The sequence below is a fragment of the Typopeltis vanoorti genome, chromosome 15 (assembly GCF_054136105.1).
Source record: "Typopeltis vanoorti isolate ZY-2024b chromosome 15, IOZ_Tvanoo_1.0, whole genome shotgun sequence".
NCBI classification, from domain to species: domain Eukaryota; kingdom Metazoa; phylum Arthropoda; class Arachnida; order Uropygi; family Thelyphonidae; genus Typopeltis; species Typopeltis vanoorti.
The window spans coordinates 93,178,387-93,201,173 of record NC_143563.1 but is presented as its reverse complement, the minus strand read 5'-3'; the positions used below and the strand labels follow the sequence as shown (position 1 = coordinate 93,201,173).

Genomic DNA, 22,787 nt, shown 5'->3' with positions numbered 1-22,787 from the left:
ATAGTGATAATAGTAACAAACAAATAATAATAATAAAGAAATAATAAAAGTAACAAACAAAAATTAACAATTAAAATTATAAAAATATTTTCATACACTACTAAAAAACTTGATTATAGCGTTAATTTAAAAATAATATAAATCAATAAGATAAATTAATAATATATCAGAAAAATAATAAAAATAATGAATTTAAAATAATGTGAACACAAAATTGAAGGTGTCACGAATGATAATAACAATAAAATATATAAAACTAAACATAATCCTAAAAATAGGATTAAGAAATGCATCAGTTGGTCATCGGATTCCATAGGATCCATCACTTTTAAGTCATCTCTAGTCAGTTCAATAGTATCTATGTCATCCTCTTTCAATCCTCCCGTAATTATATCAAGACTTTCACTTTTAAATGCATCAGAATCATGTCCATTTTTTCCGGCATCAGAGAAATCTTCGCACGTGGCTTTAACATTGCTGGATTCAACAGAATCGTCATCTTTCACTCCTCCCATAATTATATCAAGACTTTCATTTTTAAATGCATCAGATTCATATCCACTTTTTCCAGCATCAGAGAAATCCTCGTACGTGGCTTTAACATTGCTGGATTCAACGGAATTGCCCTCTTTCAATCCTCCCGTAATTATATTAAGACCTTCACTTTTAAATGCATCAGAATCATGTCCACTTTTTCCGGCATAAATCCTCGCACGTGGCTTTAACATCGCTGGATTCAATGGAATCATCCTCTTTCAATTCTCCCGTAATTATATCAAGACTTTCACTTTTAAATGCATCAAAATCATGTCCACTTTTTCTGGCATCTGAGAAATCGCTTATTGAGTTAAGTTTGTTGGGTTTCATCGATTCGCCATCTTTTGATCTTCCTATAAGCAGTTCATCACTTCCTATTTGAATGGTGTCAGAATGATGTTCGTTTCCCCCTTCTCTTGAGTTGTCATTTTCTGATAGTGACTTACATCCTGGGCATATACCTACATGAAAAATGAAGATCATATTATTATCTTCGTTTAATAATATCAATCCCATTTTAGATCGACTTCTTATTTTTTATCAGACTGAGAGACCATTACACTGAGCTAAATAGTAGAAGTTGATTATAGATCCAGTGTGTATTTCGAAACTGGATTTGGAACGAAGGAGAAATCCGGTAGCTGGTAATTTATGTGTGCAATATGTAAACGAGTAAACGGAGAAGGAGATGCTTTCATATCAAAATGAAGAATATGAATCATTGTAAGAAAAGTCCTGTGAGAAATTTAAAATGGGAGCCATTTTAGTGTGAATCTTATATTATCCTACCGGCCGAAATGGATAAAATAGCCAGTCTATCCTAGCATTTTTCATTGATCAAAACTTAATCGCGATTCTGCCTTTTATCGTATAATTACTCTCCTCTGCCGTTAATCGCTTAACTGCGATTTTAGTGTCTTTAGCGGATTAACGCTGTGGTGGAGCAACCTTTGTGTCACTTGTCTTTACACGTTCTGTGTTACTTGGAAGTTCCTTTACTGTTCTACGAGATTTGACCTTTTTTTTTTTTTTTTTGCTGCACAATTTATTTATTGTATCTCTTCTCAAAAATAATAACAAATTTTACATCTGCAAAAATAAATAATCAATCTTGAAATGACCAGATCAGCTTTTGCTATGAATCTATTTATTAGTGGTAGATTTTGTTGGATTTTGTTTTTCAAATCAGTGCAATGGAACAAGACAACTTTATGTTCTTTCATGTTACTGACACTATAGGAGCAATTTTTTTCGCTAATTTTCAAATGTTTTTTGCATTGAAAATATTATATCAAATATTTATATTTCTTAAATAACAGTTATTGAAATAAATATACATGCCAAATATCATTATGTGGATCGTCACATTTCAGTGTTAGAAACTTTTTAGTATCAGACATTTATATACAGTGATATTTCAGATATATATATATATATATAGGATGCACATTACTATAACATCCAGTGCGTAAATACTGTAGATATGCTGAAAATCTAATATGAAAGATATCATATACGGAATAATTCAATATTTATGTTCATTTTGAAGATTTTTAATGCTCCCCCCCCCCATCCTCTTCTGGAACTCAATTATATAACTACTCTAAATTTCTACAGGTTTGAAAGCTTTTACAGACAGTATCCAAAATCTGTTATTTCATTTTACCTTTTCAACAAAGAAATAAAGCAAAAATATTGTTGTATATTGGAAACTTCAAATTCTGTAGTATTTCTTTGCAATCTAAAATCAGCTGTGTGCTGAAATTATTCTAAGTTTTAGAAATACCACAGTATATTTTCACCATGTAAAACTGTTTATATGCATACCACACAAAAAAGTTCAGTAGTGCTATTTTTGTTTATTTTTCTTAAAAAAAATTATAAATATTACTACTACTGCTGCTGGTTGCTATTTCTGAAATAATCTACATCTTAGAAATACTTGATAGTAATCCTCTTAGCTGGAGGAAAAGCTAAAGACTTAAATTACTCTCACTGCTACTGAGAAAGAAAACAAACTTCACCAGAAGTCACACTGAAGTGCCTCAACTGTAGTGCAGAATACATCAAAAATGACTTGTTTTCAACTGTTGATTAGCAGACATCCTGACAAAGAAATACTGACATTTGTTTTACAGACTGATATAGCATTTATGCCAAAGTAATTTCTAAATGGGGTGCTTAAGGGTCAAAGCTGTATAACTGAGAGGAGACCTCCACATAGCCTATAAAGGAATGCGGAGAACCGACCAGGGCTTCTGACCTAATGTCCAATCCTCACCTTCTCGTGGTGCACCCTGTTGGGTATCTACTTGGATACTGAACGGACGAGGATGGGCTGGCAATTTGGGATTTAGCCGACCAAATTGTATTCTTATTGGTTAAACCAAAATATTGAATGATGGTACAACATGATAAAATTTCATGCCGGCTGGGGCGTCGTCCGGTTAAACAAGGCCCCCGTTTTTTTCGCCAGGGAACCAGGGCAAACAGTGAAAAGTCAGCTACTGGAACAAATCTGAAAATAAACCCCAACTCAACATCACCAGAGTTAAAGATCGGTACTATCAACGTAAGAAGCCTGAATGGCAAAGAAATGGAGCTAGCTGAGGAATTAGATAAGTACCAGATCGACATAATAGGGGTGACTGAAACAAAAAAGACCAAAACTGGTGAGATCTTTCTGAGCAATAAATACAAAATGTTATATTCAGGCAGTGACAATCAAGGAAAAGAAGGAGTAGCCATAGTATTCAACACAAAATACGAGGCTAATCTTCTTGAATGGCAGTCAGTCTCAAGTAGAGTAATGTGGGCAAATATGAGAATAGGGAACTGGACAATGAGTCTTATTTGTGCCTATGGCCCCACAGAAGGTTCTACTAAGATAGAAGTGGAGAAATTTTTTGAGGCTTTAGAAAAAGCAACTGACACAATGAAAAAGGAAAAGTTGGTCCTTGTTGGGGATCTAAATAGCAGAGTAGGAAATGATTGTGAGACATACAAAAATATTTTGGGAAAATTTGGAGAAAAGAGCAAAGCTAATAATAATGGCAAATATCTGTTGGATTTCTGCTCAGGACATGGACTGGTTATTACTAACACCATGTTCCAACATAAAAATGTGCACAAATTCACATGGAGAGAAGAGACTAGGAATAAGAAAAGTCTCATTGACTATGTTATTGTTGATAGTGATGTTTTCTCCCTGGTACAGGACACCAGAGTGTACAGAGGATTTGAAATTGGAAGTGATCACTATTTAGTCTTGAGCAGGATAAAATCGAATTTCATATTGAAAAGAATAACATGTAAGAAAGTTTTAAAGCGAATAAAAGTTGAGCAGCTCTCAGATGTGAGCTGTAGACTAAAATACACAAAGATTATTGAAGAAAAAATAAAAGAGTTTGAAAACATGAATCAAACCTTGGAGATTCAGTGGCAAACTCTGAAGAAAACATTGATTGATTCTGCCAGAGAGGCATGTGGTGAGGTTGTTTGTAAGGATAAAAAAATAAGAACTCCCTGGTGGACACAGGAAGTTAAAGAGGCAGTGAAGGAAAAGAAGAAGGCATACCAAAAGTTCCTGTCAAATAAGTCAGCTTGTGTTCTTAGAGAATATAGAGACAAATGCAAGAATGCTAAGCACTGTGTAAAACTAGCTAAACAAAAGTCGTGGGAGGACTTTGGCAAGAATATAGAAAATAAATATCAAGAAGGTGGCAAAATATTCTGGAGGTTGTTGAAGAAGCTTAAGAATGGAGGAAAGTGTGCTATAAAAGGAATTAGAGATGATAAAGGTGACATGAAAATGGGAGAAAAAGATATCCTTGAAGTATGGAGTAATTACTTTGAAAAACTGCGAAATGAAACAAGCAGTGATGACAGCACAGTGGTAAAAAACACTGACCAGGCATGCAGTCAGGAATACATATCCATACTTGAAGTAGAAAAAGCCATCAAAAGCTTAAAATGTGGAAAGTCAGCAGGAGTAGATGATATTCGACCAGAAATGCTGAAGTATGGTGGTATGAGAGTCTTACAGTGACTGCACTGCATAGTTCAGAAAGCCTGGACAGAGGGACGAATTCCCGATGATTGGAGTAGAGCTCTCATAGTACCCATATATAAAAAGGGAAATAAAACTTCATGTGAGAATTACAGAGGTATTTCCCTACTGAGTGTTCCTGGCAAGATCTATGCAAGTATACTTGAGAAACGGTTGAGAAGAATTGTGGAAGAACAAGCTGGATTCAGGCCAAATAGAGGCTGTCAGGATCAGATCTTCACTTTACGACAAATAGTCGAGAAAGCATGGGAATATAACAAAGATCTGTATTTAAGTTTTGTCGATCTGGAAAAGGCATATGACAAGGTGCCAAGAGAGAAGCTATTCAATACGCTGCAGTTATATGGTGTCAATGGGGCATTATATCAAGCAATACTTAGTCTTTATTTGAGTTGTAAGTCAGCAGTTAGAATTGAAGGAAGGACAGGAAGATGGTTTAATGTTAAATCTGGTGTGAGACAAGGATGTATATTATCCCCTCTGTTATTCATAATCTATATGGATCACATTATGAAGGAAAGTGGTATTAAACATGATATCAAAATTGGAGATGTTAATGTCAGCTCTTTGCTTTATGCGGATGATGTTATACTTCTAAATAAATCCGCTACAAGTCCGCAAGATTATCTGACTAAATTGAATAGCTGTTGTAATAGATATGGTATGAAGGTCAGCAATAAAAAGACAAAGACAATGAAAATAGGCAGAATCATTGAAAATGTCAACTGTGTTGTGAATGGAGAACCTGTGGAACAAGTAAAACATTTCAGCTATTTAGGCAAGATTTTTTACTGAAGATGGTAAATTAAATATAGAAATAGACAACAGAATCAGCAAAGCTGGTATGGTGGGAAGTCAATTGAATAAATTCATATGGAATAAGAGAGAAATTAGTCGAAACACTAAATTAGCTGTATACAAGACAGTGTTCAAACCAGTTTTAACTTATGGATCTGAGGGCTGGGTCAGAAGTAAAACACTTGACCAAAGACTAGAGACCGCAGATATGAGAGTCCTGAGAAAGATTAGAGGTGTGAACAGATGGCATCAATGGCAATATCATATTAAAAACGAGGATATTAGGAAAGAACTTGACATTGTCAGCATCCAGGAATGCGTTAGCAGAGCTAATCTCAGGTGGTATGGTCACTTAAACAGAATGGGCGAGGAAAGATTAGCAAAACAAGTGTTTTCTGCCAGGTTGGCAGCAAAACGACCCAGAGGAAGACCAAGATATAGGTGGATTGATACGGTACAAAGTGCTTTAGACGATAGAAATGTAAGATCTGATAATGTTGGAGTATTGACAAGTAACAGACTGATTTGGAGGAAAATTGTAGATAGGAAGTTAGTAATGATGTAATTTTTTTTTCATGTAGTACTATCATATCCTGTACATCCCTTGAGGGTACATGGCAGGAATTTGATGATGATGATAATTTCTTAATTTATAATGATCAGTTTCACTTTTATTATCGAAAAAGTATCAATTATTTGATTCAACTATCTTGGGAAAAAAAAAAGATTTGAATTATTTTAAAGAAAAGGCACATATGTATTACATAATCATTTTTTGTGGGGGAGAGGGTTATAGACCTATTGAATCTGCAGATATTTCAGAGAATTTATTTTGAAAATCGTTCGCAAGACAATTGTTACAATTGTAAATCACTTCAGGCAGTTTAGTGTAAAATAGTAGCAAAAGTTTAGCTAATTTAACAATGCCACATTAAACTAGAAGAAAATGTTATATCTGCTGATGTTAGAACTATTTACATAAATAATTTTTTCTGGCATGATTTCCCTATTAGTTGTAATGTAATCAATTTACATATTTTTTTCTCTCTTCTATTCTCCCATGTTATGTGTAGTGATTTCTTTTTTGTACCACTAGAGAAAACAAGATAATAGCAGGAGAAAAATATGTAGTATTTTCTTTTTCATTGGGTGAATTTACAATGTTCTAAAGAACATTGTATTGTTTATTTGTGTTTTGAAAAGAAAGTGCAAATTGTTATTTTCTTATTTTTGTCAAAAGAACATCTGATACAATTATAATAGTGACATTTTACCTTTTTTCTCCCACACAAGAAAAAGAAATAAGTTAATAATATTGTTGAATCTGTTTTATTTTATTGTTACAAAACTTGACTGCTTTGTAATAACTATTATTAATGCTACTTTGAAAATTTCTAATATGTGGCACACACTGCTAGAAAATTTAATAGAGAAAGTTTCACTTTCGGCAAATTGTATTCTCATTTACTGAAGGCAATCTTATAATAGGCAAAAAAAAAAAAAAACAGTTGCATTAGGTGGGATTGTGACACACAATATTTCAAAAATTAAGAAATAAAACATCTCAGAGAATGATTTAGCCTAATGATTTAATTTATTCAAAATTGTTTGGAATATAATCAAGGAATTATATATATATATATATATATATATATATATATATGTAATAAATTTTTTTAACTTGGGGATATTGTATATTAGGATAACCAAGTAATTTTATAAACTTGGTTATTTTAACTCCTAATCCCAAGTATGCAAACAATTAAGTTTGCACATGAAACAAAGTTCAAGTCTAAAGATGGTATAACACCAGGGCAATTCATTGTAAAGGTGGGTAAAGCTCTGATATCACTATTCTTAGTATTTTTGAAACTGGTCTGGATAGTGACCCCACCCATAATGCATTGCAGTATACATCTTCTAGTGAGATGTGCTTTACATTATGGGAAAATACTAAGAATAGTGATCAGAGCTTTACCCACCTTTACAATGAGTTGTCCTGGTGTTGTACCATCTTTAGACTTAAACTTTGTTTCAGGTGCAAACTTAATTATTTGCATACTTGGGGTTAGGAGTTAAAATAACCAAGTTTATAAAATTACTTGGTTATCCTAATATACAATATCCCCAAGTTAAAAAAATTTATTACATCTATATCTCCTCCAGAGATTTTTATTAAAAATAAAAACACCTTGTTGCAACTTCTATAGGTAAAGTTGATAAGGCTCCGTATTACTAAAATCTTGGTATTTAGGGTCTAGCTATTCCTTGAGGAGACCTGAAAAAAGGTTGAAACTGGTCTGGGTAGTGACCCCACCCATAATCCATTGCAGTATACATCTTCTAGTGAGATGTGCTTTGCCCACCTTTACAATGAGTTGTCCTGGTGTTGTACCATCTTTAGACTTGAACTTTGTTTCTGGCGCAAACTTAATTGTTTGCATACTTGGGATTAGTAGTTAAAATAACCAAGTTTATAAAAATTACTTGGTTATCCTAATATATATATATATATATATATATATATATATATATATATAAATTTAATACTAACAGTATTAGTTAATCTTATTTTATTTGTTCTTCCTATTGTTATTATCACTATGCTATTATTATAGAATACAGTTTACATTGGGATAACACAATAAGTTTGCTGATATAAATTGATGCGTACATGAGAAAATAGTCCCTTTATCCCACATTTAGTAAAATATTACTATTACTACTAATAGATGGCGCTTTAGTAGCAAGTGGTAGCAAGCACAGTATTTTGATGCTCCCATATTTTAAGTTGTAGAGTTTTTACTTGTTGATTAAAATTCAAAGTGTATCATCGAATTCCATTCGCCAAGCCTAACATATTGATGCAAAAATTTTAAGTATCTGTTAAATAATAAGTAAGTTATAAGTTTTCAAATCTTGAAGCATACGGTGGTCAATGCAACAAGAGTTAAAAGGAAGTCGCCATTTTAGCAATCGCACCAGGATCGCCAAAACCAGAAAGATGAAGTGCTATAAATGCCAGGAAGACTTAACGGGGAGGAAAACCACATAACATGCAGGAACTGCCAGAGAAGTATGCATTTTCTCTATTCGGGATTGTTCGAGACCGCTTGGCAATGAAAATCGAATGCGAAGCATGATGAGTGGAAGTGGCCACACTGTAGAGAAAACAAAGAAATGCCACCTTCAACAGCAGGTGGGAAACAGCCAACGCAACCATCAGCAGCAGAGGAAATGGAGTAGCCCACTTTGAATGCATTACTAGAAAATAGATTACAAAACCTAAAAGACTGTTTAATCATATTTATTGGAGAACTATTTGAAAAGCATATCGCACAAATTACTGAGAAATTCAACGAATATGAGGAATTTATTAAATTTAATAACAGTTCTGTAGAAGATGTATTGCAGACTATTAGAGAAATTAAAAACTGCATTAAAGAGCTAACAAAGATAACATACTTAATTAAAGACGTAACTGAACTATGGCAAGAACTAAATTCTTTAGAAGAACATTATAAATTCCTAAACCAACAACAGTATAAAAATAATCTCTTCATAGATGGTCTCCCAGAAATTGCTACGGAACATTTAAAAGACACGGTAATTCAACTAAGCTAGCAGGATTAAAAATCAGTAGCCACGGATCTGAATGGAACTAATGACAATACCCCAATCTACCTGTCTGAGTACTTAATAATAAGCTAGCACCTTTTATTCCCTTATAGGGAGGAGGCAAGGCCTTTAAACCCTATCTAGATTTTGGAGACTGTGTGGACAGTTCAATCTCCTGTCCAAGTGCTTAACCATATTATCAGAAACTATTTGACCATGCAAGGAAAGCAAAAATAGAAAAGAATTACTGGAGCTTCTTTTAAAGTAATAAAAAAAAACGGCTTCAACAAAAAAAAAAAAATTATTGAAATAAATTCTAGAGCTTTCTTTGTTTCATGATTTGCACATTAAATTTAAAAGTTCATGATACGGTAAAAATATCTTTTGAAACTTTTTTTTTTTTTTGCATCGTTCAAGAATTGTACACTTATTGTTCCACTTCTGCTAAGCGATGGGCTAAATTGAATTCTCCTATTCAAAATTTAACTTTAAAAGATGAGAAAGCCGTATAAAAGCGATAAAGCTTCTTTAAAATTGACATAAACGAAATTTATCAAAGCCCTCTTGGAAATAAGACACAACTAAAGATCTCGAATCAAGACCGCAAGCTAATAATCTTGTTTTAAAAATTACGTCGTTTAAATTTCTTTGTTTAATTATTATATGGCATGAATGTCATGAATAAAATGATGCAAAACCCTTCATTTAATATACAAACAGTTATTGAATGTGCTGAACAAATTACAAAAGAATTAACAGATTACAGGACAGATCGAAATTTTGAAAGTGTTATTAATTCTGCAAAGAAGATGGCAGATGATATGGATATAGAGCCAGTTTTTCCAGGTATTCGAAAAAGAAAAGAAAAGAATGTGTGGTTATGAAGCAAATGATGAACCTCTACCTACCGCAAAAGATAATTTTAAAATACACTTCTTTTTTGCGATATTAGATAGTACTTTATCATAAAGGTTTATGCAGTTAAAGGAGAATAATGAAATATTTAAAAGCAACCCTAATTCAACGCATTGAAACAATGGAAGGAGGAAGATATCTTAAAACATTGCCAAGATTTACACTTAAAATTAAGCAACGATAAAAATCCAAATGCTCGTGATATTGAAAGCAATGTCCTTTTCGAGAACTCAAAACTTTACAATGTTCCATAAAAAAAAATCTATCCCCCTCACGATTTATTGAACTTCATACATGAGAACAATTTACATGATACGTATCCGAATATTTCAATTGTTTTAAGAATTTCTCGAACACTGCCAGTATCAGTGGCTTCAGGGGAAAGAAGTTTCACGAAACTCAGAATAATTAAAAGTTACTTATGATCAACCATAACCCAAAAACGTTTAACGGATTTGTTTATAATATCTATAGAAAACGATATTATGGATAATTTAGACTTGCGTGAATTAATTAAGAATTCTGTGGCATTAAAAGCACGAAAGGTACAAATTTTGTGATGTCATAAGGTACAGGATGTCATTCATGATGTGATTGTATTTATAAATTTATGTATTTCTTATGTATATATGATCCAAAATTATTTTGTTATACATATTATATACTCTACTTTTCATATGCGATTTCCTTGTTGTGTATGATTACTCCTGTACTTATTATAAGAAATATGTATTATAATTATAAAATGTTTCCTTTTTTAAATATTTTCAAGAGGGGTGGTTTTTAAATACTCTACTTTTCATATGCGATTTCCTTGTTGTGTATGATTACTCCTGTACTTATTATAAGAAATATGTATTATAATTATAAAATGTTTCCTTTTTTAAATATTTTCAAGAGGGGTGGTTTTTAAAGTTTGCACAAAGGCGACTCGTATGCACCAGGTGGCCCTGGGTAAGTCTATTCCACTGTGAAGGAAAGAATATCATCGTCTAGAAATAGGCGAAGAAACATAAAATATTGCTGTGTCAAAATGTTCAGTAGTTCTTGGCTTATCTATAAATGAAAACTGGACAAGCTGATATGCTTTTAGTGACGATCACCCATCTTCCGCACGAAGGCATGTCTCAACTGCACGCGAAATCTTCACAGCTAGAAAAATTTCTCTCATCAACATCAGTAGAGTAAGAGCTGCTTCAAAGACGACGACTTCAATTTTCTGCATCTTCAGAACTTTTTTTTTTTTTAAACCCGTTACTTTGCTTTCTTTTGGGGAATATACCACTTATATTTCAATCTGCTTTTGAATAGCAACGTGCAACGCAACACATATACAGGAATTTTGTTTCTATGGGGTTAAAAAAAAAAAAAAAAGTTCTGGAGGTGCAGAAAAGTTGGAGCCTTGGCCTATCAAGTAGCTGTTACCCTATTGGTGTTCATGAAAATTTTTCTAGCTACGAAGATATCGATTTTGTGTGTTGCTTAGACATGTCTTTGTGCAGATCGTCACTAAACGGGAAAGTATCAGTACAGTAATCCCTCGATTAGTGCGTCATTTTTTTTTTCGATACCCAAATTCGATTAGTGCGCCTATATACATCTTAAAATTAAATGTTACAGATTTTAAAAATTTTTCTATCTATACATTTTTTATGGCTAATTATTTTAAAGATCACTCACCAGGATGAAATAATTCACTTACCGATTTAAAACATTTTACAAAGTTATTTTTAATGGTATACTACACTAATTCCATATACACTATGTTCCAAATTTTTACCGCCAAAATTGATGTCATGTCGTCTGCTATAGTACGCCCACAGATTCGAGATCCTTCGACACTTCTGTGCATGTCAACAGGAGGAGAATCCATTCCATAATAGGGTAATCAATCCGTCTTCTCGGATGAGCTGTTTATTATTACACGTCGGAAAATTAACATTTATGATCATTGTAGTTTTTAAAGTGTTAACTATTTTGCTTGCATAACAGTTGGGAAATTTTATCTATAAAGCACATAATTTCGCGTGTTAGCGACCAATTCGTACGTCCTTCATTTCTTTCTCCCCTTCAATGATAACGTCCAAGAATTAATTAAATCTCATTCTGAAGAATTGAGTGATTCCGACTTGCTAAATTTAGATGCACAGTGGGAAGATCCCGAAGAATATGAAGAAAATTTAACCACTGATAGTCAACCAAAAGAGATTTCACAGAAACAATTTGAAAATATTTTTCGTACAATCGAAGTTTTTAAGCAGCAATGCTTAGAGGCTGACCCTGATGAAGAGATAAGCAGTAAAATTTGCAGAATAGAAGAGGCAATAGAGTCATGCCGTCGATTGTATGAAAAAAGGAAACCAAATGCCTGCCAAACTACTTTAGCTCAATTCTTTGTTAAGGAGTAGAATAATAAAATTTACATTCTGAAAATGTTTTATTGTCTTTCAGCTTAATGGTTTTCCATTAACTAGACCCTGAGACATACCTTAATTCTTTTATAAAAAAAAATTAAGGTTCAAAAAAGAAATTTAAGGAACGAATTATACATTTTCCCATAGGATATTATATTCGATTAGTGCGCTTTCTATGAATGCGCCTGTTTTAAAGAACGCATTAGGCGCACTAATCGAGGGATTGCAGTACTTCAAAACTGACGCGATTGTTGTTACTACTTGCTAATATTCCTTTCTGCTCGAGTAGCAGGCTGTAATCTAACGAAAATTATTGAGAAAGTGAGGAAAGAACACGTCCATTAGACAAATTAAAAAATCCCTAACAATAGCCGAATACACAGATTTTTTTTTTTTTTTTTTACACCTGTCTGATTGATTTACAGATATTCGAAACATTTTATTCTGATATTGCTTTTGTAGAATGACACTGTTTTTTAAACATTAATTCCCCCAATATCATATCATTTAATGATTTATAATTATCAGGAAATAATATAGATGAGAAAATTAGCTGATTTATAATAATCACGATTTAATTTCGGTATCAGAACATTAAAAATTATCTGGTACAATTACGTTGGAAAAATGATGAAGTCAAACAAAAAGAAAGTGCACTTACTTAGTAGTATTTGTGTGTGTGAGAGAGAGAGAGAAAGAGTTTGGAAGAGGGAGTTAGCTATCCAAGGCAAAATACAATTTTAATTCTATTATGAAAATTTGATTTTGACGCATGCATCTATACGTGTTTCGGATGATAAACTGTAGGCAAAGTATCGCTACTTCAAAACTGCCGCAAAATATCGAAATTAGCAGAAAAATATGTACATAACTGTTGACTTCATAATCGCCCTTTATTTCGATTTGTAGTGAGTGACTAGGGGAAACCAAGAAAGTGAAGTGCAAAGAACTACAGATCACGTTATAAATGTATAATCTTTACGTGATATGATTCAAGATTTACGTATGCTTCTTTATAAAGCAAAATCGTAAAAGCGCGAACTTTCACGCAGTCTGTGAACTAACTTTCGAACGAAGATTATGAATAAAAAATAAAGAAAACTTAATTTGGAACAGAATTTTAAGAATCAGATTTTCGTGAATTTATAAAATAATTGTTTGACAAAAATAATTATCTTGAATTAGGTTCTGGGAGAATAAATGTATTGGCGACTAAGATAATTAGCAAAAAAAAAAATATTAGTGACATTGATCTTCCAAATTGGTGTAATATTAAGTGAAGAAAGTATGAAAGGACCTCTTATTTTGCACTGGCATTAAAAGCAATAACTATACAATAAAAACAAGCAGCGAAAATGAATATAACCCGTATGTTTTTAGTCTAATATAATTTTGATTCTGGTTACCGAGCAAATGGCAAGCAACTGCGTTTCTGGCAATAGGTACGTAGCTGCGTACCTATCGATAAGAAGTGCAATCTGGTTAAGTATTCTCCTCAGCGTGAAGGATTGTTGCACTTCTTATCGATGTTCTTTCAACAAGGGTATGAATCCTATCCAGGTTTTGCTGGAGGTGTGGGTTCCTGGCTGGTGGAGAAGTTATTTGAGTTTTACTTGTCAGTCGTGTGTATGTGGGGGGAGGATGTGATTTGCAGTTGTCCATCCGCACTGTAAACTTTCCAGATATTGATGTAATCCTGTAAAGGAAGGAATGGGGAACTGCTCATTTGCATTGCCGATAACGCATTTATATTAATCAAATAGTTAACTTTAGTTGGTTCTCTCAGAGGTGGCCTAGGGTAGAAGTCTACCCTGACAAGCCTCCTCAGAGGCTTGTTAAGGTAGATCAATAAATAAATAAACTCAGGCGTAGATAAAATAAATTCACACAATAATCTTGAATCATGTTTCATAGCTAAGATTGCATACGAGAAAAAAATAAACATTTCGTTACTAAATGCAGAACTTAAAAAACATGAAGTAATCTGTGAAATACATCTAAAAAACGTCAAGGCTCCCATACTAAATTATTCTGGAAGCAGATGGCACTATCTTTACATAAAATCTCGAAATAATCTCTTGAAAATTATACACTTTAGTAGAGCTGAATAAAACATTTCTATTCAACATAGAAGTAGTCAAAGAAATGACACTGTGGCATTGTTACAAATTATAAAGTAAACTACAGACTGACAATGAACATTCATTGAAACAAACATTGCAACTATTCATTCATTCTATTGTTGCCCGACTGGATTCGAATCTAGACGAGAGCAACTGAAAAAAAAAACGAAAAAACTTCACCTCGCCTTTCACCCATAAAACAACACCGTTTCAGGGTTGCTGAAGTTCATGCTGCGTTCATAAAAATGACTTACGTGTTCAAGAAACTTTTTTTTTGTAATTCACCTCAGTGTAAAATTGTATTTTTAATGGTTAAATTGACTAGTTCAGTGCCTGAATAAGTATGTTAAATTGAAGTAAGGAAAATCTATTCTGTTGGACCTTCAATACCAATCTTCTTCAAATCTCTGCACATAGTTCGTTGAGATGGGTCGGGAACAGCCTTAAGTTTTAAAAGAGGTATACTGTGAGTAGACATATAGATACAAAATTAATAACGGAAAACTCACAAAGATTATTTAATAGTATAAATAATAAGGACAAGCTTCCATATCTTAATTATCCAGGTGTCTACCAGATTCCTTGCTCTTGTGGATTATCTTATTTCGGACAAACAGGAAGATCTGCCTCTATTCGGCTAGAAGAACACCAATCTTATATTGAATACTTTAAACCTGTAAAGTTTAAATGCACTTGCAGAACATGCCATTTTCACTAGACATAGAGTTCGTTGGAAAAAGACGAGTCCTTCACAAAAGTCGGTTCCTCATGGAACGCCTTTATAAAGAAACGTGAAACTTGACTTCGTTCTCCTAACTTAAACAGATCCGATGGTTTACATCTATCCCCTTTATGGTAGATAGTACGTTATAAATCAGCTAATCTTTCCTAACTTTTTATTGCATACATTTTTTTTTTTTTTTTTTTTTTTTTTTTAGGAAATTTATTGACCTTTTTAGTTATCTTACACCAGCTACTTAGGTGACGCTTTTTGGGATTGTCAGTTATTGTTTAATTTGAGCTTAATATGTACTGAAGATGCCTGTGACACCCAGGCGAAAATTATACTATTAAATAATCTTTGTACGTGAGTTTTCCGTTATTAATTTTGTATCTATAGCCTTCATTAAATGCTTCGGTCAAGTGCTACACGCAGAAAATTTTGTTAGTCCGTACAAGCTTACTCAGAGGACGGCGATCTCGTTCCCGAAGACAGTCTTAGGACCATAGTTAGGCCTCTTAGATAAGCAATTTGGGTTATTTTTCTACTGATTAAACACCCCAGATATCTCACCTGAGAAACCAGTCAGCTGCTGTTTTCAAAACTGTGGCTCCAGCCAGATGGGCACTCGCAATAAGCCCATCATCGAATTCCGAAAGATTTTTTTTTTTCGTTGCTATCAACATTATTGACGATTACTAACAGACAGCATTCTTAAATATTTGCTTAAAACACCTGGTGTTTTAAGCAAATGACGTATGTGATCTGGTATTTGCATACACGCTACGAAAGTGCCGTTTACATATCTGCATAAAGGTATGTGTATATTATATTACATATTGTATGCAAAGTCCTCTAAGTCTAAGTGTGATCCCGGACGATAAAAACATTGCTAGCATATCGCCATCATACGTGTGGTGTTAAGCTTACTTGTGCCATAGCTTCATACTCGAATTTCTCCATAAAAAAAAAAAAAAAAGGAAGAAAGAAAAAGGTACTTTTTACAGAAATGAATTACAAATACAGTTAACCCTTGAACAACGGGGGTTAGGGGCACAGACCTCCCCCCGCTCGTTGTTCGAAAATCTGCGTATAACTTTTGACTCCCCAAAAACTTAACTCTACTAATAAGCTACTGTTAACCGAAGCCTTATCGATAACATAAACAGTCGATTAACACACATTTTGTATGGTATGTATGTATTATTTATTATATTTCTTACAATAAAGCAACCTAGAGAAAGGAAAATGTTATTAAAGAAAATTAAGGAAGTAATACTTTTACAGTACTGTACTGTACTTTATTTATCGATACTGTAAATTTACGTGGTCTGTTCAAAAGATGAATCGTATGTCTGTCAGTACCTACATCAGTATTGTCTTAGATGATACAAAACACTGTAGATATACGTATTTCTAATACTAAACATCAAAAATGAAAAGATAATGTGAAAAGGAAATTCGTATTTATTTACAGGTATAACGAACAAGCAGCGATATGATTTCTTTTCGGTAGCCTAGTGCAACCAAAAGTTTGGTAACCTAGCCTATACACTAATGAATGAACGAATCTTTATAAAATTTTTATGTATGCTAATTAATTTAACTAATTAACAACGGTTACTTTTATGCAGTTACGATTTAATAGACAGTTGTAGGTATCCTCCTGTGATGAGTCTTCGGACTCCTTGGAGGCGTCAGGAATAATAATAATACCGCATCTTTATGTTTGTTTACAATTCTCTCGACTACGAGTGATGCCATTGGACGGTCTGTTAGTGTGCGCAAGTTCCAATAAATTTGAACTTTTTTTTTTTTTTTTTTTTTACAATAGATTTGTGCCTATTTTATGGTACTAAATGATAAAATAGACTAGTATCTACATATATTTTATGCATTCGTGACATACCTAACTTTCTCTTAATTTTTTCGATATTGCTAGGCTACGGTTCGTCTGCGAGATTTTTAAATTGTCGCAAATCTGAAAAAAAAAAAAAAAAAAAAAAAAATCCAATGAAAAAACGCGTATATCATTTACAACTGTATATTATTTGTAAATATATATTAATTTGGGATTTTAAGATAGACAGTACTATTATTTAAAATCATTAAAAAGACAACGTTATAACGTCTTTCAAGCTAGTCGTATTCCTACAGAACTTCCTACATTTCGTTGTAAAAATACCTTCGGATACGTAAGATTCCTTGTTCTTCGGTAAGGTTTACATCTGTAAGAAGAAATTTAAACAGGGATGAATGCAACGCAAATTTCTCATACTTATAAACAGGATGGCAAGTCTTCATGATTTGGAATTCAATGTTTCCCAAACTGTGATCCGGGGGTTCGCGGGATAGTTTATTTTCATTAAACTTTATCTTATCCTGTTGCTTACACCTGGCCTAATTGATATGATCATTATTCTTCCGAATATCTCCATTTATAACAGTATTGCATTATCATAAATGACACATTTAGTGTTGTAAAATTTATTACTTCACTTTATGATATGTAAAATATAAAAAATTTCCATTTTGGATTTTATGAGAGCCGCGGTGAATTAACATTCGCTACAGGGGGTCCGCGACATCAAAAAGGTTAGGAAACACTGATTTAGATGCTTCTTTGAGATGGCGGGCAGTTGAACTACTTGTGTTAAATATATTATTTATGTGATTTATACTTAATTAGTTACTTGATTGAATCCTTTCTCAATTAAAACCTTATTCAATTAAAGTCCTACTGGCTGCTCTATTGTTATGTCTTTACTTTCTCTATATATTGTTATATAGAGAAAGTATTTTTCTTCTTCAGATATCGGGCCTAATATGCTTACATCTAGGACTGTTTCCTCTTCGGATACTGGCAAATTTATATTTTGCTGCGTCAGCCAGTATCCTATAGCAGAAAAGATCCTTACTCAGGGAGACAATACTAGATTCTGAGGCGTTCTTACGCAGTGATCTACTTTAACTTAACGCTGCTGTATAGATTCAGACTATTGCAGTCGTGACCTAAATCTATAATTATATTTACTTTCTAATTCCTTCCCGCCAAAATAATTCTATTTTGGCGGGAAGGAATTATAAGTGGTAGTTTGGAATCGTAATCAGGCATGACTCAGGTTCAGGTAAATATGACAAGGTTATTGGAATATTTAAACAGATTACACAAAAATTCATACACTCAATTATGACTCAATACTAAATGAAAAGACTCGAGTTAAGTGGTTAACATGCTCTAAATTAAACCAAAGGTTAAGAAACATCGTAAAGCATGCGAAACACAATAACTGCATGCTGGGATAGATAGCAAATGATATGAAGTTAAACTAAAATTCCTTTCTGTAATGTGATTCATAAGATAATATAAACAAACATTATAATGTTACTCAGTTACTAAAATCCACAATTCTGATCTCATTAAGTTAATTCTATCACATACAATTACTAAAGATCTTTTCCAAACAATTCTTCTTACTCTCTCAAAGGAGGTTAACTTTATAATTAAAGACTGTCCACAGAGTTCTTTAGAATACTGTTCTTAATTTCACATTCGCAAACAATCTTCTCTCCTCTAATGAATTTTATACACAAAATAGAGTAATTTCACCTGACCGAATTTTTTCCGTGTCTTTCAACACCACGAGTATGTCTGGTTACTTCTTGTCTATTGGCTGTCCATACGCCAACGTAGGGGTTACGCTATCTTCATTATTTCTGCCGAAAACGGATTTAAATCTTTGCGTTTCAGGAACAACTCAATGGGACTTCTCAGCGACGGCTTGATTCTGCTAGGATTGGAAATTTTTACCTTCAGCTCTGCATAGAATCCATCTCCATTTTCAAGAAAGCTTGCTGTCTGACATCTTATCTTACCACAGACACTTCATCCCCCCCCTCTCCCCAGGGCAGGATGCTGGCGCGGCTACGATGGGGGCGCCGCTGCCGCCGCTAGGGAACGGTTCATAAGTTAATTTTTAAGAAACAAAATTTTTATCATAAAAACAAAAAAAAATCGTAGAATGATCAATATTAACATAAATGAGGCCGTATACACTGAATAAAAATTTTTTAAAAAATGTATATTGCCGCCTCTTTGATCAGCCGGCTGTTTACAATTTTGCAGCTAGCGCAGGCTAAATGCTTGCCTGCAGAATGTTTTCTACTGCAGTCTATCTAAAGTGAAACGGTGAACAGTTTTTATTCGCTGAAACGAATTTTCGTACAAAACATTTGTTGCTAGTTAACCAGTCATATGGTACGCATCTCAGTAGGCTACTGACAGTAGCGCAGTTCGGACTATTATTTCGTCTCTGTATAAAATAGAAATGGAATCAAAAATTAAAAAAAAAGTTATCCGGTGCACAAAATCATAAGCGTCACGCTGCGAAAGAAGCAGATATTAAGAAACAAACTGGGGCTCTTAATAAATTTATTAAAATATTCTGATGTAGATTGTAACCAACTCGATACATCAGAAATCAGAGTTGAAGAACCGTGCACATCATCCAGTTTGCATGAAGGTACTATTGCAACTATTGAACATGATTTAAGTGAAAAATAGTTAGGATTTAGTCAACTACAACAAGATTTAGTTGTAATTGACCACGAAACTAACACATTGTTAGTGTCTGTAAATTTAGAAGATCCAGGTGAATGGGGGAAATATTGATGAAAAATTACGAGTTGTTTTAATTGAAATGAGGCCTGTTAAAAATATAATATATCCCAAAGATACATATGGTCGTAATTTGGCGACACGTATTATAATAGAAAAATGGAAAACGGGAGCTCATGCCAAGAACATGGCTCATTTATTCCGAAATTTTAAATTCTGTTTTTTGCTTTTGTTGCAAACTTGTCGCACCTACTGAATCTTGTAGAAAGTTATAACGATTGGAGAAATGTAAGTTATACAACTTTACATAGACATGAGACTAGTTTAACTCACATGAAAAATTTCTTAAAATGGAAGGAACTTGATAAAAATTTAAAAAAACAATACTATTGATTTCTAGACTCAAAGCATGTATGAAATGGAAAAGAAACATTGGACGAGTGTTTTAGAACTCTTGATTGAAATTATAAAATTCCTTGGTAACCGAAATTTAGCTTTTCGCGGATCATTTGATAAATTATATGAAAGAAATAACGGCAATTTTTTAAAATTAGTCGAACTGTTTGGGAAGTTTGATCCCGTTATGGAAAATCATGTTGAAAGGGGCCCTACAACGAAACAATATACACTATTTAAGTAAAGACAGTCAAAATGAAATAGTGGAAACTTTAACGCAATCAGGGATACAATTTTATTATTAATTCGAAAATCTAAATCTTATTCCATAATTTTAGACTGCACACCTGATGCAAGTAAAACAGAACAAATGGCCATTATTATTCGCTTTGTTTCCTGTGACAATGGAATTGTCAAGATCAGGGAAAACGTTTTAGGTTTTGCAGATATATCAGATTCCACAGGACGTGGTTTATGTGCAACAATAATGGAACAACTGGAAAAATGGAACATTCCCATTGAAGACATGCGAGGTCAAGGGTATGGCAATGGAGCAAATATGGGCTCCAAAATTTGCTTTTGAACAAAAATCCTCGAGCTTTTTACGTGCCATGTGCTACTCATACTCTAAATTTAATCATTAACGATTCAGCCAAAGTGAATGCAGATGCAATTAGTTTCTTTGCAGTTATTCAAGAAATATACAATTCTTTTCATTCTCTTACAAACGTTGGGCAATCCTTTTAAAGTTCGTAAAAAAAATTAACATTGAAATAGCCATCAGAAATGCGATGGGATAGTAAAATTAATGCAATCCGCCCTCTACGATATCAGTTAGGAGAAATTTATAATGCACTTTTTGAAATTTTAAATAATGAAAATTTTAATAAAGAAACTCAGCATGAAGCACAAACATTAATGTGCTAAAATAAAAGACTACAAATTTATTTGCTCTCTTATAACTTGGTATGATTTACTTAACAGAATAAACGCTGTGAGCAAAATGCTTCAAGACAAAAATATGAACATTACACTTGCTTTAGAATCTATCGAAAACTTTAAAATATTCTTACAAGAGTATCGATCAGATACAAATTTTAAAGAAGTTCTAAAAACGGCAAAATAACTGCGTGAAGAGGTGGATTGAGAACAAGAATTTAAAACTGGTACGGAAGTTCGACGACGAAAGAAGACACGACAATTTGACTATGAGTATCATGATGAAACGCCACAATCGCCAGAAGATAAATATACAGTGAATGTGTTTTATACACTTCTAGACGTTGCAATGTGTTCGTTAATAGAACGTTTTGAACGTTCTACAAGATATGATAATTTTAATTTCTTATATAGATTACTACAAATTAATAACGAAGATTTACGAAAAATTTGTGACGATTTAGAGATTCTCTTGAAGGACTGCGACAATAAAAACGTAAATGCAATAGAACTATATGACGAGTTATGTGCTTTCCGGGATATTTTTCGGATGGATAATTTAAATATTCAAAAGCCATTTCGATATTCTTAATTTTATTGTGTCCAATAATTTATCTTTCCCTAACTTTTCAATTGCTTTAAGAATACTATTAGTGTAGCGAGCGGTGAACGTTCCTTTTCCAAGTTGAAATTGATTAAAACCTACTTAAGAGCAAGTATGTCACAAAAAATGCTTGTTAATTTAGCGTTAATAGCTATTGAAAATGATATATGTGCGGAATTAGACATTAAGACCATTATTTCTAATTTTGTGAATATGAAATCAAAAACCTTAAAATTTTAATTTAAAAAATGTCAAGTATATTTATGTAATTTAATTTATTTTCTGTTATTCTATAAAGATGTTATTTTTTGAATACTTATATTAAATGTTCTAATTATTTCTGAATTCTTTTATTATTTTCTCATCTATCTTGAGTTTCTTTTAATTTCCTAAAAGATAGTTCCACTTATAAAAATTATTACAAGTTACTAAGAATTTAGTAACTTGTAAAATGCAAGAATTTTTCAAACTTTAGTTCAAATAAATTTTAACTTTAATTAAAATTCATTTTAATTTTGTTAGCGATTCGGGTCGGTGAGAAGGCTATAATCCCTGTATCATTATATTCAACAATTAAAGTGAAGTGACTTTATCAAAATTTGCTTTAACTTTTGAGAATTTTTTGAATATACGGGTTTTTAACGATTATCCTGCCTAGTCAACACTCCCAGTTCGTTACATTTAGTGAACCAACATGTGGCTGTTCTGTCAAAATTTATATAAGAAATTTCAAATAATTTAAATTTTGATTATCGTAAAAGAACCACACAAGCCCGGATCGTTACAGGGGCGCTTAGATAGAAATTGCATGCGGACGTCAAGGACCCTAGCACCGGCTCTGCTTCCCCCTGAGGTTTTTTCCAAGGAATACAATATACAGGCTTTCAAATCGAATGTTAGCAAGTTCCTCCTTTCCCATCCCACTACCCATATACGCTACTAAAGTACTATAGGTTGACCAGCCAACCTCGTATATGGGCCCAACATAGAAAAAAAATGTCGGGAATCTGTTGTGGAGCAAGAGTAGAGAATAGT

The 22,787-nt window shown here is 33.0% G+C and overlaps 1 protein-coding gene across 1 annotated transcript in view; it reads left to right on the top strand.

Moving 5' to 3' along the window:
- LOC150098986 (myc box-dependent-interacting protein 1-like) overlaps positions 1-22,787 on the top strand; it is a 221,285-nt gene that overhangs the window by 85,428 nt on the left and 113,070 nt on the right. The gene's annotated exons all lie outside the window — the stretch shown is intronic.